This window comes from Bos taurus, chromosome 17 (assembly GCF_002263795.3).
Source record: "Bos taurus isolate L1 Dominette 01449 registration number 42190680 breed Hereford chromosome 17, ARS-UCD2.0, whole genome shotgun sequence".
Classification (NCBI taxonomy): Eukaryota; Metazoa; Chordata; class Mammalia; order Artiodactyla; family Bovidae; genus Bos; species Bos taurus.
The window spans coordinates 7660157-7682790 of NC_037344.1; the positions used below are offsets into that span (position 1 = coordinate 7660157).

Sequence of the window (22634 nt, forward strand, 5' to 3'; positions counted from 1 at the left end):
GATGAGAAAGAGCAAGGCATCTCTTAAAAGAAAAAAAAAGCACCCCCTAGAGTGAGGAGATCTGGATAATAATGCCTAAAATTTTGTTTGGTAATCTTGAGAAAGTTACTAACTGTTCCAGTTCTCAGTTTTCTCACCCATAAAGCTGGGGGTTTGCAGTATATGAGCTGTAGATTCCTTTCATCACACACGTTCATGTTTCCACACATATGTCTATTGAGATTAGCTATGTGTTCCTGGCACTGCATTAAGCACAAAGGGAAGGAAGGTCTCTTTCATCAAAGAACATTTGCACTTCTTTCCTATCATCTGTTAAGTCAGGCATGCAGAACAGCAAACAGCTTGGAACAAACGACGTTATTGGACACTAACTGCGTGTAAGGCGCAGTGCCTGATCCTGGAGGAGCAACAACGAAGGGCAAGGGATGCGTGCGATTTCTGTAAGCAGGAAACAGGACTGCTGTTCAGCTGCCAAGTCGTGTCCAACTCTTTTAACAACATTATTGAGCCACATTCTGGACATGGCATAAGAGGGACTCAAGTGCTGACTTATCTTCTGTCCTGTCAGATGAGGGAATGGCCTGGAGGACTCTGGAAAAGCCTCCTTAGAGAGAAGGTGAACAGACCAGACTAGTCAGAACAAACAGACCTGACGAGCCAGGGTGGCTCAGTTACTTTGTAAAAGACTAGGGGTGAGACGAGAGAGGACAGCGGAGGTTGCAGCATTACTATTTGACACAACTTCCAAACACACATTTTATACTATGACCAATGTTTAAATTTCTAGAACATTCTATAATAATTTTTAATTTCTCTGTCTTGTTAATGCTTTTCCTTATGTCTTATTTATGAAATTCCAGTTCAGCTATTTCAAATCCTGACAGATGATGCTGTGAAAGTGCTGCACTCAATATGCCAGCAAATTTGGAAAACTCAGCAGTGACCACAGGACAGGAAAAGGTCAGTTTTCATTCCAATCCCTAAGAAAGGAAATGCCAAAGAATGCTCAAACTACTGCACAATTGCACTCATCTCACATGATAGTAAAGTAATGCTCAAAATTCTCCAAGCCAGGCTTCAGCAATACATGAACCATGAACTTCCAGATGTTCAAGCTGGTTTTAGAAAAGGCAGAGGAACCAGGGATCAAATTGCCAACATCCACTGGATCATCGAAAAAGCGAGGGTGTTCCAGAAAAACATCTATTTCTGCTTTACTGACTATGCCAAAGCCTTTGACTGTGTGGATCACAATAAACTGTGGAAAATTCTGAAAGAGATGGGAATACCAGACCACCTGACCTGCCTCTTGAGAAACCTATATGCAGGTCAGGAAGCAACAGTTAGAACTGGACATGGAACAACAGACTGGTTCCAAATAGGAAAAGGAGTATGTCAAGGCTGTATATTGTCACCCTGCTTATTTAACTTCTATGCAGAGTACATCATGAGAAACGCTGGGCTGGAAGAAGCACAAGCTGGAATCAAGATTGCCGGGAGAAATATCAATAACCTCAGATATGCAGACGACACCACCCTTATGGCAGAAAGTGAAGAGGAACTCAAAAGCTTCTTGATGAAAGTGAAAGTGGAGAGTGAAAAAGTTGGCTTAAAGCTCAACATTCAGAAAATGAAGATCATGGCATCTGGTCCCATCACCTCACGGCAAATAGATGGGGAAAAAGTGGCTGACTTTATTTTTTTGGGCTCTAAAATCACTGCAGATGGTGACTGCAGCCATGAAATTAAAAGACACTTACTCCTTGGAAGGAAAGTTATGACCAACCTAGATAGCACAGTCAAAAGCAGAGACATTACTTTGCCAACAAAGGTCCGTCTAGTCAAGGCTATGGTTTTTCCAGTGGTCATGTATGGATGTGAGAGTTGGACTGTGAAGAAAGCTGAGCATAGAAGAATTGATGCCTTTGAACTGTGGTGTTGGAGAAGACTCTTGAGAGTTCCTTGGAATGCAAGGAGATCCAACCAGTCCATCCTAAAGGAGATCAGTCCTGGGTGTTCATTGGAAGGAATGATGCTGAAACTGAAACTCCAGTACTTTGGCCACCTCATGCGAAGAGTTGACTCATTGGAAAAGACTCTGATGCTGGAGGGATTGGGGGCAGGAGAAGGGGACGACAGAGGATGAGATGGCTGGATGCCATCACCGACTCAATGGACATGAGTTTGGGTAAACTCCGGGAGTTGGTGATGGACAGGGAGGCCTAGTGTGCTGTGATTCATGGGGTTGCAAAGAGTTGGACACGACTGAGTGACTGAACTGAACTGATACCTCACCCTTGAACCTAGTCTGCACACTCTCTGCCCTTTCAAGGTTAAGTTTAACTCCTATTCTGGAGAATTCACTCCAGTTAATACTGCTATCTCCTTCCTTAGGCACAAACATACTGAATTTTAGTTGATTTAACTTAATTAACTAACATTAATTTTTGACCAATTTTATAATGACCTAGTGTGGGCTTCCCAGGTGGCACCGGTAATAAAGAGTCCACCTGGCAATGAAGGAAATGCAAGAGACTCGGATTCGATCCCTGGGTTGGGAAGATCCCCTGGAGTAGGAAATGGAACCCCATTCCAGTATTCTTGCCTGGAAAGTTCCATGGGCAGAGGAGCCTGGTGGGCTACAGTCCACAAAGAGTCAGACACGACTGAGCACACTGTATGAGTACGTCTTCTATCACCAGGACTCTAAACTTCTAAAGAGAGATAAAGGCAATACAGATTATTGAGTCCCAGACTTAGAAGCTCCCCCTAAGATCATGTGACCCAAACTCCCTTATTTGTAGGTTAGTCAACTGGGATGCTCCCTTTAGGAGTCAAAAAAGTCAGGAATATGTATTGAAGATGTTGTGAATCTGGCCACTGTAGGAGGGAGAGGGCAGTAACTGAAATATGATGGATTTTGATAAGTGCTGCTTCAATTTTAATAATAAATCTTTTTACACAAGAAAGCTCTCTTCAGATGTCTCCATCATCAAAAGTACTTGATTTTCTGTGGACTGACTCTAAACTTAGAGTGTGTCAAAGTCTCAAGGTACAGGTCTTCAGAAAGGAAGGGTCAGAGATCAAGGTTCTGTTCTTGGTTCTGCATCCAAATGACGCTGAACATGTGGTTAGGTAACTTAGCCTCTAAGCATTTCACTTCCAATTTCCTTCTAGGAGAAATGAAGAAATCAAACTAGGCAGTCTATAGGGAACCTTTCCCCTGTAATAGATTATGTTTCACATCCCCATATCACAGGGACACCTTTGTATTCTATGACTCCCACTCCTACTGTCTGCGTATTTCCATCCATTTCCCTCTTCTCATTGTCTCTAGCCTAACTTTGAAAAATTCTAGTTTCTTGTACTGGACTGAGGTCAACTTTTCTTACAGTACCAGTAGTCCAAAAATGTTTTTACTGATTTCTCCCTTTCCCCACTCAAGGAAATTCCTTTCATTTCTTTTTTCTATTTCTTTTAACATTACCTGCATCTATGATTGCCTGATAAAATTCAGGACATCAAGTTAAATTTAAATTTCAGATAAGCAGGGGGTGGGGGAGAGAGAAACTGGGAGGCTGGGATTGACATACACACACCACTATATGTAAAGCAGATAACTAATAAGTACCTACTGTACAGCACAGGGAACTCTATACAACACTCTGTAATGACCTATGCGGGAAAAGAATCTTGAAAAGACTGGATATATGTATAAATGGGCTTCCCTGGTGGCTCAGATGGTAAGGAACCTGCAGGAGACCCAGGTTCAGTCCCTGGGTTGGGAAGATCCCCTAGAGGAAGGGGATCACTCCAGTATTCTCACCTGGAAAATTCCATGGACAGAACAGTCCATGGGGTCACAAAGAGTCGGACATGACTGAGCCAACTAACACTTTCACCTTATGTATACATATAACTGATTCACTTGACTGTACACCTAAAACAGAACATTGTAAATCAACTTCATATTCCAATAAAATTTTTTTAATTGAAAAAAATAAGTAAATTTCAAATAAGCAATAAATCATTTTTTAGTATAAATGTCTCCTGAACATTTTTTTTTCCCTTTCTGAATCTGACAGCTTTACCAGTTCAGTCCAGTGTGACGATGTTTAGAAATTAATTTTTATGTTGGAAATATTTTAGTAAATTTCCAGAGGCGAGGTTCTCCTTTGCGTCAGATAAGAAGTTTCTCCAATCTGCTAGCACTCCTGGATGTGAATGACCACTCTTTATTTAGAACAGCTGGGGGAGGCGTCTGGGTAAGAGGGCTACAGGGAACACCAGTCTGTCTGCCTAAGCCAAGCAGCTAAGAACAAAGAAGATGTGTGAAATCTGACCAGCACAAACAGTGATTCTCTCAGGTGGGCCCTCTTGCTTCTTATGTGGAGCAATGGCAGAAGAGGCTCTTCCTGAGCCTTGGGATGGTCATGGGACCTTCCTGCACCATTAAACATCACACCTCCATCTCACACGAGTCACCTATCTTTGACTTTCAAAAGCAACATCACTGAGAAACTAGTAAACAGCTTAATAGTCAGAACAAGCTAAAATCTAGAGTTCATCAGTGAGAAATATGGGTCAGTCATTTCAAGAGCATTGCCCGATGATGTGAAAAGCATATACTACAGTAAGTGTCATTGCCAACTCACTGCAAAGTATTCACCTAAGAGTATTAGTAGATGGCTAGTGCAACATTCAGATTGCAATAGCTGCTACACAAACAGAAGTAGAGGCCTCGGTTCCTGCCATGGTCAACTAATAATCTAATGATAATTCTACACACAGTACTGATCCTTCCTTTTTGTTTTTTTCAGAGGGGATAGGAAAACCACAAGATAGAATGCCTTTCTAGTATTTGAAATATGAGGGATGGGGGCAGGGCACAAACTTGAAAAGAATGACACAGCTTGAAGGGAAGGGAAGGGAAGGGAAGTGAAGTCGCTCAGTCGTGCCTGACTCTCTGCGACCCCACGGACAGCAGCCTGGGCAGTAGCCTGCACCAAGCTCCTCCTTCTGTGGGATTTTCTAAGGCAAGAGTACTGGAGTGGGTTGTCGTTTCCTTCTCCAGGAAGTCTTCCCGACCCAGGATCAAACCCGGGTCTCCCACATTGTAGATAGACGCTTCGCCGTCTGAGCCACCAGGGACATAGCTTGAGGACACTACAAACTGATTAGAACCAAAAGGCCCAAGGTGGCAGATGAGCCGACTTCCATCAACCCTTGAGCTTCAGTGAATGTTCATCTTAACATATGAGCAAGCGAAATAGCACAAATATAGGCACCAGGACAGTTCCAAAGGCCACCATAAAGGTCAAACAGTGGGTGATGGCCCAGTTCCTGGAAATCCCCAGAACAGCTGGAATAATGCTCTCAGTCACTAGCCTATGAAATTAACTCAGCCCATTAAAAAACCAACCACACCATATTTCCTGGCCTCCAACCTTGTAAGATGGCCCACACCGTGTCTGTGGAGAGTGTTTCTCTCTAAATCCACTTCTTACCTATCACTTTCTCTCCCACGGAATTCTTTCTGTGCTGAGACACAAAGAACCTAAGCCTCAATACGTCTAGACACCAGGTGAGTGATTCTAATTAACAGACCATGGGTTCAAGTCCCAGTCTGGGTTTTTGCCAGGTTAGAGACCTAATGTGTTGGTTCAAGTCCACTCAGAGGCGCACAGTTTTACTCTTCCGATCAATTGTTAGATTTAGGTCTCAAAACAAACTCTGTTGGGTCTTAACTTGAAGTCTGTAGTATAATTTGGCAGACAGATAACTAGCAGATGGGTGCAAGTTCACAAGCAGATACAGACTGTTTTCTTCTGCAACTTTATAGGAAACTGTCCATGAATATTCAAAACATGACTAGAGCCTTTCAGAGCCACTCCTGTAGCCACAAAGAGCACCTGCCCTTCCTAAGCTGAGGATGCAACTAGTGCAAAGGCCCCAAGAGCTACTAGTCTGTAGGTCTGAGGCCAGGCTTTTGGGATGTTCCTTTCTCTTTCCTCTTTCTAGTTGAAATAGAAAAATTTTTGACATTTTTCCCTGAAATGAGAAAAGCACATTTTAAATTGCTTTTAACTAACTGATGGTCCTCTGATGACAGCAATTTATCTCCTGAATATGGAAGAGAATTCCCTCAACCCCACCCTGGTAATGAGTCTCCCAAGAGAATAATGCACCCAGGCAGGCCCCCAGAGCTGCTCTTTAATCAGAGGCTATTTTACATGATCACAGCCATCATTAGGCAGCGTCACGCCCACCATTTATCCCTGCAACAAGGAAGAATCCTGAAAAGGAGGCAAGGCTCCCTGCCATTCAGAGGGATCTGAAAAAAGCCAGAAGCACTGTTTTTTTGAGGGTTGTCTCCTAATCAGAAAAGGACCGGCAATCAGCCCAGTGAGAGCCCGGCTCTCCCTAACAGTGCACAAAGACTGCAGGAGCAGAAAGGACTTTTAATCACTGCCTGGAGCTGTGCTCTAATTAAAAACTCAGATAAAATATGCACTAACATTTGCATTTTAGTTAATCATTTGTCACACAAAGAAAATAGGAAAATGTTTACTCATCACAGAAGTCGGCACCCAGAACTTCACCCCTTCAGAGATAAGACCCCAGGGAAAATACTCGTCTCCGTTACACCAGCAACTGAAAAGGCTTGGGTAAAACAAAGAATGTTGCCCACCGTCCAGCTGAACAAGGATCAGGTCGTTAGCCACTGCAGTCACTGACTGACAGTGTACCATGTAAGGAATCCAGGATGAAACCTGAGATAAGAAACTCTGTACTTTGGAAAACCAGGCCCCTTAGATAGTTGGAGATAGCACAAGAAAAGAAAAATTTAATGAACCCAAATTCTTGCATCCTGCAAAGGAAAGTACTAACATCATAAACTGAGCAATCGGACCCTCGTGACTAGCAGTAACCTTGAATGGAGCAGGGCACTGTGGGCTCCTGGGCACAAAGCTCTTCTGTGCTCCCTATTTCATGGAGTAAAGGAAATAGGCTTCATTCAGTTCAATCGCTCAGTCATGTCCAACTCTTTGCAACCCCATGGACTGCAGCACACCAGGATTCCCTGTCCATCACCAACTCCTGAAGCTTGCTCAAACTCATGTCCATCAAGTGGATGATGCCACCCAACCATCTCATCCTCTGTCGTCCCCTTCTCCTCCTGCCTTCAATCTTTCCCCTTATCAGGGTCTTTTCCAGTGACTCAGTTATTCGCATCAGGTGGCCAAAGTATGGAAGCTTCAGCTTCAGCATCAGTCCTGAATATTCAGGACTGATTTCCTTTAGGATGGACTGGTTGGATCTCCTTGCAATCCAAGGGTCTCTCAAGAGTCTTCTCCAACACCATAATTCAAAAGCATCAATTCTTTGGTGCTCAGCTTTCTGTACAGTCTAATTCTCACATCCATACATGACTACTGAAAAAACCATAGCTTTGACTAGATGGACCTTTGTCGGCAAAGTAATGTCTCTGCTTTTTAACATGCTGTCTAGTTGGTCATAGCTTTTCTTCCAAGGAGCAAGTGTCTTTTAATTTCATGGCTGCAGTCACTATCTGCAGTGATTTTGGAGCCCCAAATAATAGTCTGTCACTGTTTCCACTGTTTTCCCATCTATTTGCCATGAAGTGATGGGACTGGATGCCATGTTCTTAGTTTTCTGAATGTTGAGCTTTAAGCCAACTTTTTCACTCTCCTCTTTCACTTTCATCAAGAGGCTCTTTAGTTGTTCTTCGCTTTCTGCCATAAGGATGGTGTCATCTGCACATCTGCTGCTGCTGCTGCTGCTAAGTTGCTTCAGTCGTGTCCGACTCTGTGTAACCCCACAGACGGCAACCCATCAGGCTTCTCTGTCCCCAGGATTCTCCAGGCAAGGGTACTGGAGTGGGCTGCCATTTCCTTCTCCACTGCATATCTGAGGTTATTGTTATTTCTCCCAGCAATCTTAATTCCAGTTTGTGCTTCATCCAGCCTGGCATTTTGCATGATGTACTCTGCTTAGAAGTTAAATAAGCAGGGTGATAATATACAGCCTTGATGTACTCCTTTCCTGATTGGGAACCAGTCTGTTGTTCCATGTCCAGTTCTAACTGTTGCTTCTTGACTTGCATACAGATTTCTCAGGAGGCAGGTCAGGTGGTCTGGTAGGCTTCATTCATCCTCCATGATCTTCCCTGAGTCCCAATTCAAGAACTTGTTGATTTACCTGCAGATTCTATCAGTTGTTAATTAGGGTGAAGGGAGGGGATGTGAAACTAGGGAGAAACAGACAGTCAAGAGCAGCCTTGGGGCAAAGTCCTGTTTCCCCATAAGGGATACACATAACATCACCTTTGAACTAGTTTGCAGATACTGAAACCCCCTCCAGGTGGGAGAAGTTGATTAACGACAGTCTGCTGCCCACAAGCTCAGGGGACCCCAGACCAGCGCGACCTGAAGTTGATGACGCTGCCTCCGACTTACCTCACCACCAACCCATCAACAGGATGTCCAGAAGCTGATCCTGTCCCCTCTGAACAATTACTATAAACTTCTCACTGTCTTCTTCAAGTTGGGACACGTAGTTTTGAGGGCATTAGCACCTGGTGGCCCCTCTGCCTGGCAAAGCAATAAAGCCTTTCTGTTCTACTTCACCCAAAACTCTGTCTTTGAGATTCGATGCAACACCCATAGTCAACCTGAAAGCTGAGCTTTCAGCATCAAACATAAAAAACTCTTCTCTACCCCTTGGCCTCTCCATCTCCCCTCACCGTGTATCACGCATTGACCAAACTTGCCCAATCAGTGGAAATACTTGCTCAACCATAAAGAGCAACGAGAGGACCCTTTTAAAGATAACATCCCGGGCTTCCCTGGTGGTCCGGGGGTTAAGAGTCTTCCTGCCAACACAGCTTCCATCCTTGGTCCAGGAAGATTCCACGGGACACAGAGCAACTGAGCCCACGTGCCACAGCCCCTGAGCCCATGGCCTAGAGCCCACGCTCTGCAACAAGAGGAGCCACTGCACCCACGCTCTGCGCCGAGAAGCCTGTGCACGGCAACTCGAGAGTGGTCCCCACCCACCGCACAAAGACCCAATGCAGCCAAAAATAACTAACTAAATAAAAAACTTTTTAAATGATAGCATTCCATCATGATCTTGTAAGGGGTCACATGACCCACCACAATGATGCTTAGCTCTGGTTTCTGTAAACTGTCAATGATAATAAATCATTTAAAGTAAAGCCCTTTGTCTCAAAAAACTGAACTGTGCCTTGACTGCTTTGTCTGAGACAAAAGAGTTCTCAGAGCTTTCTGAGATGCTATTCCTGGTTATAATCCTCAAATTTGACTCAAATAAAATTTTATTACTTCTTTTTTTAGATTAATTTTTCATCAGCAGTCAACCCTAGGAACAAGTGGAACTTTGGTGAGATTTTTAAAGAAATACTGTGTTGGCATTAGCCTCTGAACTCTCTGAAGGGACTTCCCTGGTGGTCCAGTGGCCAAGACTCAGACTCCGTGCTCCCAAGGCGGGAGACCTGGGTTCCATCCCTGGTCGGGGAGCTAGATCCCACACATCCCACCTAAAGAACCCACAGGCCACAATGAAGATCAGAGATCCCAAGCACTGCAACCAAGCCTGGGTGCAGACAGATAAACAAACTCTCCACAGTGACTAGAATCCAGACTCGGACATCAAGCGAGTCAACCAAAATGCATGTAGATAAGACTGGAATGTAACAGAAGGATTCAGGTTAGCTCTATATGGATGCTAAACAAGAGACTCAGGACTACAGCATCTCAAGGTTCAAGGTTCCCACTGGTGTTTTTATAGATCAATTTATGTTCTCTCTGAAATAAATTCTCTCCTCCAAGCAACATTCATGATTCCAGCCAGAAAATGATTACCATGTGTTCAAGCTAATACACAGTTCGCAGCTGTTTATGGCAACTGCGGTAGCATGCTGCACATTTAAAAACCAATTTTCAGAAATCAGAGCAATTCCCCAATCTAACCAACTTTATGTTGGAAGACAGATTAAAAAAAAAAAAAGCAAACCTCCATCCTGAGCAATCCAATCAGCAGCATTGTATATAAAATTACCACCTAATTTCAGCAAACATCTGAGGTATTTCTAGCAGCTGCTAGACTTATAGAACAGAAATAGCACTAATACACCCAAAGGCAGACAAAGATCAGAAGAAACCACAGAACTGAACACTCACAGTTCAATGACCAGTCATTTAATTATAAAACTCCAGAGTCCACAGTTGTTAAGGGTCTTTAAAAAAGGAAGTTCCTTCCCTAATGGTATGTTCCACCATTAACGACAGAAGGAATATTCATGTCCTCAAGGGACCTTCACTAAAGGTTATGAATAAACTTGTCTTGGATGACTGAACCCATTTCATGTCTACAAAATAAGAAATTACTCCCGTAAACCAGAACAAGTGTTTTAATAAATCAGTGTCATCAAAAGAACAGTAGGGTCAGAAGACAAGAACCAAGGGGAGTTTTCTTTCCTCTATATAATGTTATTGCAGCTCAAAATAAATCATTACTAAAAAAATAAACAAAAATAAATCTTTACTACCTGAAGAGACACATATGGTTAAGCTACACATTAGATTTCACATACTTTTAAATAGTATACACACTTATTAATGTGTCTTTCAGTTTACTTCCGTTGCTCAGCTGTGTCCGACTCTTTGTGACCCCACGGACTGCAGCACTCCAGGCCTCCCTGGCCATCACCAACTCCCAGAGCTCGCTCAAATTCATGTCCATCGAGTCAGTGATGCCATCCAACCATCTCATCCTCTATCGTCCCCTTCTCCTCCTGCCTTCAACCTTTCCCAGCATCAGGGTCTTTTCCAATGACTCAGTTCTTCACATCAGGTGGCCAAAGTATTGGAGTTTCAGCTTCAGCATCAGTCCTTCCAGTGAATGTTCGGGACTGATCTCCTTTAGGATTGACTGGTTGGATCTCCTTGCAGTCCAAGGGACTCTCAAGAGTCTTCTCCATTACCCGGATGTTTGGGGCTGGTGCACTGGGACGACCCAGAGGGATGGTATGGGGAGGGAGGAGGGAGGAGGGTTCAGGATGGGGAACACATGTATACCTGTGGCAGATTCATTTTGATATATGGCAAAACCAATACAATATTGTAAAGTTAAAAAATAAAATTAAATTTAAAAAAAACCTTTAATACAAATATGAAAAAAAAAAAAGCATCAATTCTTCGGCACTCAACTTTCTATATAGTCCAACTCTCACATCCATACATGACTACTGGAAAAACCATAGCTTTGACTAGATGGACCTTTGCTGACAAAGTAATGTCTCTGCTTTTTAATATGCTGTCTAGGTTGGTCACAGCTTTTCTTCTAAGGAGCTTATTTTAATATCATGGCTGCAGTCACCATCTGCAGTGATTCTGGAGCCCCCCAAAATAGTCTCTCACTGTTTCAAATACGTCTTTAATAGCTGCAAATCTACAGAATATCTAGAATTGTTGCTATTTGCTAATGAATTATACATTTTTAATTTAGGGGAGGAGAGCAGGGTGGGGAAGGTGTGTGCACTAAAGTAGGAACATATTCCTTACAGCAGTGGTTTCCACTGGAGCTGTATATTTTTCACATGTTGATGTTGTGGGTTCCAGCCCCAGACCATTTAATCAGATCCTCTAGGATGAGGGGTCAGGCATCTGTATTTCATCAGTAGCATTCAAATTCTCCACGAGGTGATCCTAACATGCATGTGGAGTTAAGAGCCGTTATCTTAGAAAGTAGACATTATACCCTAATTTCCGAGGTGAAACTGAAGTTTACCTCTTCATTGCTTGCATAAAAACTGTACAGTAATATAAGAAATAAAAATGAATATGACAGAGAACTGGAAAGGTAGCTTAAAGGTATGGTACTGTCCTTAACCACGGAAAGCTGAAAAGAATTAAAAATAAAATAGCCAGCTTCCTAAGACTGACGAGAACTTAATTATGGCCATTCATCTTAATCATGGACATTTTAAAAAGTATTATTATGAGGTTCAAATGGGAATGCAAGCCAGGGTATTTTCAAAACAGAAAAATCTCATACAAATTAAATAAGTTATATCAGAGAGTGCCTCAAACATAATCTTCTTGAGCTTGTCTATGCAACTTTTTTTTTTAACATAGTAAGTACTCAACAATAACTAACATTTGCTGAGTTCTTACTTTTGAACTGACTTTCACTTCATTTCACTTCACTCTCTGAAGCCAGAGAGAACACTTCCTGAATGTTCTCTTATTTAATCCTCACAACCTTATTTAATCCTTGCAGGGCAAGCACTATAATTACCCTCACTGTGTAGGTAAGGAAAGGGGCTCAGAAATTAAGTTATACAACAAGGGGGTAGGAGGTGGCTTAGAGTCCTGGGCTCTGAACATATGATCTGTTATTGAATGAAAGAGGGAAAGAACAATAATTTAAATGTCTGGTTTCATCACCTCCCTCTGATGAGGTGACTATCCTGAAGAATGATTTAAAAATTGTTATTTTGCCAATTTTGGAAGAAAGGGAGATATGTCACAGATGTAGCTCATTCTCAATATTACTACCCAATAGACAATTCTATGGTCATAATAAATACTCAGCTGAATGATGAGATCAGGATATAGAATAAAGGTGTCAAAAGATTTTTCTGAGCCTGAGTTTGAGTTACTGCCTTCTATGTTGTAACTGGGCTTCCCTGGTGGCCCAGTGGTAAAGAATCCACCTGCCAACTCAGGATATACAAGTTCGATCCCTGGGTTGGAAAGATCCCCTGGGGAAGGAAATGACAACCCACTCCAGTATTCTTGCCTGGGAAATCCTATGGACAGAGGAGCCTGGTGGGCTACAGTCCATGGGTCACAAGAGTTGGACATGACTGAGCGATGAAACAACATTGTAAGTACTTTCAGTAGGACTGAGAGTATCCTACTGGAAAGCCTGTGAAATAATAGCCTTAGGGGAAAAAAGTTCAGAGAACATTATTAAAAGTTACCTGTACATTTGATTTGAAATTGTATTCACTAAAATACCTTAAAACACCTAGGTATCTATCATGTTAACTAAAATTAACATTCTGATTTTTTCTAATATAAGCCTGAAACTTTTAGGAGGGAGGCCATATAAATGTACATAGAGGTTAATACTATTTAATAGATTTATATTAGTCCTAAAATCCACTTTAAAAAAAATGCCATCTAGATTTGCTCCTCTGTTCCTGATAATTCTACCTTTAGTGTATTAAAAAAAAATAAATCACAACCAATAAACAGAAAGTGAGGACATGAAGAAAGTCACAGTAGGAAACAAGCTCACGACTCTCCCTAGAAGAGTCACCCCATCTGCCCCTGTAACTCACAGGACCCGAACTGAGGGACTCTCCACGTACAGTGGTAAGGCAGCAGACACATATCTTATTATTTTCTTCTTAATTTAAGTTCCCTGTACAATTCAGTTCTAACGCCACAATTTCACAAATTGTGATCTCTCATCTCCCATTTTCCCGGCACTTCGTAATCTGTCCACGGCATAAAATACTTACAAATGGCAACCCCTGTCTGTGGATTTGGGGCACATCTGTGCATACTTTTAAATGGATGTGATGTGGTTTCCTTCCTTTCCTCACAAACTGTTAATATATTAGAAAACCAAACTGATTCCAGAGAGCTTTAGTGAGTTACTGTCCTGAATGATGGGGTGTTACACTGTCTTTTATCAGCTGCACATCTTATAAATTATCCGATAGCATCTAAAGAAGTGGAAAAGCTCTTAGACCTTTGGGAACTGAAAAATTTGTATTTTGCTTCTTTGTAATGCACATCCTAGATCTATTACCCTGTGAACCCACAAGCAGACTGATCTCTGGCTCTTGAGGGAAGACCTATCAAGTGGCTCTCCAGGCTTCAGATTCACCAGTATCCATTAATTTTTCTAATTTATAGAGGTTAGCCGAAACTGCAAATAGAAAGCACATTTATTACTGTTTTACAAGACCCACATGAGTTAAGATAGCCCGCATCCAGGCAGTTATGTACTGATTTACATCACAAAAGGGAAGCCTCCCCAACTACCCTTAAACTAAGTTCTCTACATCCTCAGCCTCTGATTTTTACAGCCCCTGTTCACAATCTATATAATTTAAAGTTTCTATAAAGCAATCAAATGTTTTACCTAAATACTGCTTCCCTCTTCTCTCTCATCTCCTTTTAATGCAAATGGTTTTAACTAGCTCAGTGAGTTTTTGCATGTTTGTTTTTTAAACTTCAAAGAGTGGATATGATTGAAAAAAATCAATGAATTTGGAGACAGGAGTCTTGCCACCAAATAGCTTTGTTATTTCAGTCAAGTCTCAGCCTTTCTGGGGCTTAATTATCTCACCAATGAAGTGAAGAGCCTGCAGTAGAGGATTTATAAGTATCCTTCTACCTAAGACCAAATAACACAAATGTTTCTCCTCCCTTTCCTTCTCACAGGAAGGAGTCCAGAGGGAGCAAACATTCTGGTTGGATGGGACAGTCTGCCTAATCAGCACCCTCTGGAGTCTTGAACACATTAAGGAACACCAGTATTAGGCTCTATTCCAAATCCACTGTGAAACAAAACAAGCCCATTAGCTCTTTAACACTGCCAGTTCCTCAGCCTTAACAATACCCTGTAGGAGGTGGGGTAAGCGATTTAACCTCTTTGAGTTTCGGGTTTTTTAACTGCCCAGGGTCATCACAAGTCCTTAGATACGCGGATAACATTCAAGTCATCCTCAGGACCTCCACGCCAACACAGTGCCAGAATACTGAGTGTGAATAATTTCAGAAGCTGCAAAATAATTAGCATATGATCATCAGAGAAAGAAAATACTATTCTCAAAGCACCCCTTCTGCTACAATGAAGGGCAATCAGGGAAGGTTTGCAAACAAGAGGATGAAAGAAAAAGGAAATCTTTCATATGCTGGACGGTTGTTTTATATGTTGCTCTTGTTTGTAAGTCTCATGCACAGGGACTCCTGCTCCTTCTAATGAGGAAACAAAGAAAGATGCTCCTCTCTCTCAGCCACCTCCCACCCTCATGTCCTAATCCTTATTGAATCCAAATGTCTCCTTGCCTCCAAGATTATCCTTCTAAAACACTTTCCTAATTGTACCACTTTCATCGTCACTATCAATTTACCTTTGTGAAAAGTAGAAAAAGGTTCCCTTTCTTCAATAAAGATTTCAATTTCGTGTCAGGGGGGAGAAATTTTTTCCTCTACTCTTCTAAGTTGTTCTGGCTGGTATGAGAATTAAATCAATATGAAACAGATGAACAGGAGAAAGTCCAGCAAAGGTTTACTAACAAGCATACATGGGAAAGACCCAGCAGAACTAAGTAATTCACAGAAATCGGCTGAAGCCCTCACCTTAAACAGCATCCTCAACTATAGACCAAAAAAAAAAAAAGGATGTTGAGGGTGGGGAGAGCCAGTTATGGAAGGTTACCAGGAAAAGGACAGTAAACAAATCTGGTGTGCAGACTGAAGTCACCACCTTCTCTGCTGTTAAGTTTCTAGAGATCTGGTCGTCCTCCTCGTCCTGGTTGGATTTCCCTGGTGGTTCAGTGGTAAGGAATCTGCCTGCCAATGCAGGAGACATGGATTCAATTGCTGGGTCGGGAAGATCCCCTGGAGAAGGAAATGGCAACCCACTCCAGTATTCTTGCCTGGGAAATCCCATGGACAGAGGAGCCTGGTGGGCTACAATTCATGGGGTCACAAAGGGTCAGAGGGGACTTAGCAACTAAACAACCACCTCTTCCTGGTACAGTGAAGGAGATACCCTTACAAATGGAGATTTTCCCTTACAAACAGACGCCTCATTTTTTTTTTTTAAACTTTACAATATTGTATTGGTTCTGCCATATATCGAAATGAATCCGCCACAGGCATACATGTGTTCCCCATCCTGAACCCTCCTCCCTCCTCCCTCCCCATACCATCCCTCTGGGTCATCCCAGTGCACCAGCCCCAAGCAACCAGTATGGTGCATTGAACCTGGACTGGCGACTCATTTCATATATGATATTATACATATTTCAATGCCATTCTCCCAAATCATCTCACCCTCTCCCTCTCCCACAGAGTCCAAAAGACTGTTCTATACATCAGTGTCTCTTTTGCTGTCTCGTACACAGGGTTATTGTTACTATCTTTCTAAATTCCATATATATGCGTTAGTATACTGTATTGGTGTTTTTCTTTCTGGCTGACTTCACTCTGTATAATAGGCTCCAGTTTCATCCACCTCATTAGAACTGATTCAAATGTATTCTTTTTAATGGCTGAGTAATACTCCATTGTGTATATGTACCATAGCTTTCTTATCCATTCATCTGCTGATGGACATCTAGGTTGCTTCCATGTCCTGGCTATTATAAACAGTGCTGCAATGAACACTGGGGTACACGTGTCTCTTTCAATTCTGGTTTCCTCAGTGTGCATGCCCAGCAGTGGAAAAAAAAAAATCTTGATTATTTCAGACGCCTCTTTTAAAGCGTAATTCCTGCTTGGTCCTCAAGAGTTTTTCCAGTCTGCTGTTTCTTAGAAAATAGCCAGCTTCAAACAATCACAGGACAAAGAAGCACATTTTGTGTGATGAATCATGGTCCCTACAATAGCACACTGTGAAAGCCCTGTTCAGGGGGACTAGCGGGTGTCATGGTCTGTGCACACTAAGTCACAACACCCCTCTCTCAAATGCCAGGCAGGGCTCGCAGGCCCAACATGCGCCCAGCCCGCTGGCCCAGGCCTTCTAGATGACACTGCCAGGTTCCAAGGTGAAGAAAGGTGAGTGTTAAATCCCTAAGAGTGGCAGACAGGCAGAGAAGCCCCCTTAGAGGACAGCTGGAGGCAGACGAAATGCCATCCAGTGGGTGTGTAGACCGTACATGTTCACAGACAGGTGAGCCGACGCGGGCCTCTCCTTCACAGCCCAGTGCTCCCCTGAGCAGCCCGGGATCGCCACACCAGCCACTCCCACACTAGGCCATATCAAGGATGCGCTGGAGCCCCCAAGTACACGAGCCAGAGGTACATGGGGGGCCAAACAAGTCGAAATGTCGGAGTAGGGAGCAGAGAAGTGTTTATGGCAGCGGCCGAGCAAGAACAGGCAGCTCGCTCTCAAAGCCCCGGATCCCAGATGGTTTTCAGGGAAGAGTTTTTAGAGTCAAATTCGCTGGGGAGGGCTGCAGGGTGCGTGCCTTTCTTATGATTAGTTAGCAGTGAGGTTAACCGGCCGTGCTCCGGGAATCCTATGTCGTCAGCCTGAAGTTACCATGCTCCACCTGGGTGGGAGCCTCAGTTTGTTACAAAGAACACAAAGATACACCGTTATATGTATTCACTGAGGAGGAGCTAGAACTCTTATGGCTACACCACTGTTTGACTGCATTTCCTTTCTACCTGCATTGCCTCACTTTCCTAATTAAAAATTGTCTGAATCTGCCCTTTGGAGCTCAGGGAAGGCCTACAAATAAAACCATGGGGATACAGAAGGGCTTTTGTACCTGGGAGGGCCCCGTAGAGCCCTGCTCAGTTTTAGATGAGAATGGTACCTCTTCTGATGTGGTACTGAAATAGGAGGAAACAGGACAGAGCACAACCTTTAAAAGAATGACACAGCTTGAGGACAAGACTGAACTGATTAGAACCAAACAGGTCCAAGGTAGTGGACAGGCCGACCTCCACTAGACACTGAGCCTCAATACGCGCTCTTTGTAACATGTCAGTAAGCTGAAACACACAACCACTGGTGCCATGACGGTGCCAAGGCTGACCACAAAAGTCAAAAAGTGGGCTGTAGCCCAGTTCCTGAAAATCCCGACCCCTTCCCCAAAGTAGCTGGAATACCCCTCCCACGCATTAGCCTATGAAATTACTCACTCCTATAAAAACTGACAACCCCACACCCCGGGACTGCTCTCACCTACTGAGATGGCCCACACTCCGTCTGCTCAGTCGTTCATTCAGTGGCATCTGACTCTTTGCAACCCCATAGACTATAGCCCACCAGGCTCTTCTGGGCACGGAATTTTCCAGGCAAGAATCCTGCAGCAGACTGCCATTTCCTCCTCCAGGGGATCTTCCCCACCCAGCGACTGGACCCGCATCTCCCGCACTGGTAGGAAGGTGCTTTACCTGGGCACCTGGGCAGCCTGTAGAGAACATTTCTCCTAAATAAACCCACTTCTTACTATCACTTTGTCTCTCGGTGAATTCTTTCTGCAAGGAGATATAAAGAATTTGAGCTTAATTAAGTCCTAAAACCAGGTGTAATCTCAGTTAAAAGACCATGGGTACTTGTCCCAAACTGTGGATTCAAGTCTCAAACCGAGTTACATGGCTTCAGCTTGTGGCCCTCCAAAATTCAACCCTACCTGACAAAATTACATTTCTTACTAATTATCTCATTACAATTAAATTAAAAGATCTTGAAGGAATTAATACATTCATATACTTAATTACTTAAGAATTTTTCCCTAGAGGGTAATAACAAAAAAGAAAAGTTAAGAAACACTGAAGTGGCTAATACAGAAATGTATCTACCATTGCAGTTTTCAAGACTGGGACTGATCGGAAAACAACAACTCCCCAGAACCTATACACACACCTGTTTCTTTATACCTTCCTTCCAGTTACAACAGGGCCGTGTTCCTCCCTATGGTGATCTAAGACCCACCTCCTCCGGTCTTCTCAGGGCCTGATCCTTTTTCACTTCCTTACAGGATCATCTGCAAGAGCATTTACTTGTTTCTCAAATCTCCCCCACCTCAAAAGCAAAGTTTCTGCACCCCCTACTTACTCTTCCGCATCTTTCCCTCTCCTCCCCAGCCAACGTTCTTGGCAGACCATCTTCACCAGCGTCTTCACATCCCCACCCCTGAAGGCACTTGAGTGTGGGTTCTGCCCCCATGCCTCACAGACGCCTCCAGATCACCAGCAACCTCCATGCAGCCAAATCTCCAGTTCTCACCTCAGAAAGACCTCTTGCCAGCACCTGTCCGTTTACCTCCTTCCTGAAAGGCCTGTTTACCCCTTGGCTCTTTACTCCACACCCATCTGTCTTCCTCAGCCTCCCAGGCCCTTCCTCTATCTGCCCTCCTCGCTCTGTTATTGCGGAAATTCTGCAAGGCTCAGTCCTAGGCCCCCTTCTTCCTGCTCTGTCCTCTGTGCAGACAACTTCTTCCAGGGCTGCCATGTGCCCTGAATGCATCTCTACCCACCCATGTGCTGTCTTCACCCCATCCTCTTTCTCTAGGCTAAACACTCAACCCAACCTAACAGTCAACGCCCAGCACTACTTACTGCCACGAAGTTCTCAAGACTCTTGCCCTGGGGCCTGGAGTCTTTCTCAGTACTTACTGTTGGGAAAAACTCAGCCGCCCTGCCCTTCCTGACCTCCAGAGGGACATCCTCATGGCCCATGTCATCATGGTCACCATCCAACATATCTTCAGGCATGCTACTGTTATTCACTTCTCAAATTCAGTACAGCCATTGTCTTTTTCTCATAAAGTAATGCTTTGCTGTATGTAAAGACTGAGTCTCTTGAAAAATATATTCCCAACCCTCAAGTTAATATGAATTACTTCCCAGGTGGCACTAGTGGTACAGAACCTGCCTGCCAAGGCAGGAGACAGAAGACACAGGGGTTAGATCCCTGGGTCAGGAAGATCCCCTGGAGGAGAGCATGGCAACCCACTCCAGTACTATTGCCTGGAGAATCCCATGGACAGAGGAGCCTGGTGGGCTACGGTCCATAGGATTGCAAAGACTGGGACACAACTGAAGCCACTTAGCACGCACACAAAGTTAATATGAATTATACACTTCAGCTAGCATAGAGCTCGAAAATAAAGGTCTCGATCCATAGAAAAGTTATGCATAATGTATACTGTATACTCACGATGGAGGTGAGTTCAGCCTTCGGGATTAACTTTCTCTTGAGTCGTCTTCATGAGCTGTAACAGAGGAGGGCCTTATGGCACCTTCCCAGAACAGACTGTGTTTCCCCTTCTACGATGTTCTCCACCTACCTCTTGTCTATAGAGAAACTTTTAGCCTTTTAGACCTTCCAAAGAGTAAGTTTAATCAGAGAAATGAGAAAACGCAGAAGGAAAGAAAACAGTTGAGTAAGACAATAATAGTTTATCCATTAAACAGGGGCTTCCCAGGTGGCACTAACAGTAAAGAATCTGCCTGCCAATGCAGGAGATGCAAGAGACACAGGTTTGATCCCTGGGTCAGGAACACCTGCTGGAGGAGGAAATGGCAACCCACTCCAGTATTCTTGGCTGGAAAATTCCACGGACAGATGAGGCTAGTCCACAGGATGCAAAGAGCCAGACATGACTGAACACACGTGTAGCCATTAAACAAAGTCAAGGACCTTCGGTTCCTCCTCAGGAGCTACAGAGAGTATTCTGAGCCATGTCCTTTGAGCTGTTCTACAGATATTGAAAGCCCCCACCAGGTGGGAGAAGGTAACTATATGCTGCCCGTAAGCACATAGACCCCAGGCTGGTTGGAACCAGAAGGTTGATGATGCTGACTCCTAATTATCTCACCACCAACAAATCAGACGAATGTCCGCGAGCTGACTGCACACCTCACAACCCTCCTCCTTCACCCTGTCTTTAAAAACCTTTCTCTGCAAGCTTTGGGGAACTTTGCGTCTTTTAAGCACTAGCTGCCCTGGACTCCTTACTTGGTTCCTGCAATAAATGCTGAACTTTCCCTTCACCGCCAGCTAGGGGCAGTAGTTTGGCTTTATTGCTCAAGGGCACACAAGTCCAAGTATGGTTTGGTAACAGAGCTATTACTTAAATGAGAATGTGCATTCACACGTGTTGCTTACTGCTTATAAAAATAAGCTTTCTAACATGACAAAGACAGAAATCAAAAAATAAAAACCCATCACCCCACTTCTGTTTCTGCAAACTTACTTAGCAGAGGCTTCTATAGTTAGTTGATTAGCTCCCTTTATGTGTTTAAAACGTACTTGGTAATAACATGAAGGCCTGTTTCTAAAAAAAGCAAGGAAATAAAGTGCACACCATCTTTCCACCTAAAAATTGAAGTTGAATCTGAAATTTAAACCTTTTTAACAGAAATGAAGGGTCCTGATGTAAAGCCTGAGTATCTAAATGGCCTAAGGCATTTCTGACCTTTCTGACCTAAGCCCCTACTCCATGGTAAGCACCCTAAGAGATCAGGGTCCAAACTTCCTTGTCTTTGCATCCCTAATGCAGAGCAAGATTCTTAGTACAAAATGAGTGTTAATACTACTGACATGAGTAAGTGAATCCTTGATTTCAAGGAGATCCCACTCTGGTAGGGGAAATGTAATGAAAGGACTCTGCTAAGTATCCACTAGCGATGGGAGAGAAAGAGTTGCAGTGAATGACTGTGTATACTGAAGACAAGGAGACCTCTGAACCAAGCCTGTGCTGCAAACTAAGCCCAGCACCCACACCCTCACTCCTCTAATAACAGAACACACTTTTCCCTCACAGAACCATCTCTCTCCACTCAACCCAGGATGGCCTCTGACCAGAGCAACTGACAGCACTGAGTCTCCAAAGAGAGTCTGACTCTGCAATCAGGCTATTGTGTCAAGAGTTCCTTCAGAGATGCTTGCTGGAGGGATGGAGGGGAACCTGGGCTGTGTCAGAAGAGCCCCAAAGCTGTCAGGGCCCACCTGAAAAAGAGAAGCAAACACAGCGATGACAACTCTTCCACGGTTGCCAAGAGGCCCACGGACTTTCACACCTCCATGCCTCTGCTCACACTTACTCCCTCACTCATTCATCAAAAGCCCTATTTAAATGTTCCAACCTTTGAGAGGAGGGAAGAGCCTCTCAGTCAGAATGAGTCATTCCTTTGTTCTCACAGCACGTTGCTTAATACCTTAAAACATTTACCAAGCTTTTACAGGGTGGATAATACTGACCTCAAAGCTGCTCTGTAAGTCTGATTCATTGAAAGTATGTGAAAGTGTCAGTCCCTTAGTCGTGTTCGACTCTTTATAACCCCCTGGACTGCAGCCTGCCCCCATGGACTGTATCCTGCCAGGCTCCTCTGTCCATGGGATTTCCCAGGCAAGAATACTGGAGTGGGTTGCCATTTCCTTCTCCAGGGGATCTTCCTGACCCAGGGATCGAACCTAGGTCTCCTGCATTGCAGGCAGATTCTTTATTGTCTGAGCCACCAGGAAATGTATCATTGAAAGCACTGTTTAAAATATATAAACAAGAGTCTTCCTTTTTAAATAGAAGAGCTGGGTTTTATTTTTTAAATTAATCTTTGGGCATTAGTAAAGCATATTTTTGGCCTTACATTATGATCATTAGCTACGATCCATTTGTTATGGATAATAATATTAGTTATACCATGACCATTAGTTATGATCATTTCTAAACATTAAGTCACCAAGCAGCTACTCTAGGGGCAGCGTACAGAGAATTCACTGTTTTGAACCAGTTACCGGCCTTTCACTTTTTCTGATATGCATAGAGAGTGAAAAACGAAATAAAACCAAAATTCAGTTATGTCACACAGGTGCTTTCA

At 43.5% G+C, this 22634-nt stretch overlaps 1 protein-coding gene across 7 annotated transcripts in view; it reads right to left on the minus strand.

The window, feature by feature from the left end:
* DCLK2 (doublecortin like kinase 2) overlaps window positions 1-22634 on the minus strand; it is a 188842-nt gene that overhangs the window by 93562 nt on the left and 72646 nt on the right. The gene's annotated exons all lie outside the window — the stretch shown is intronic.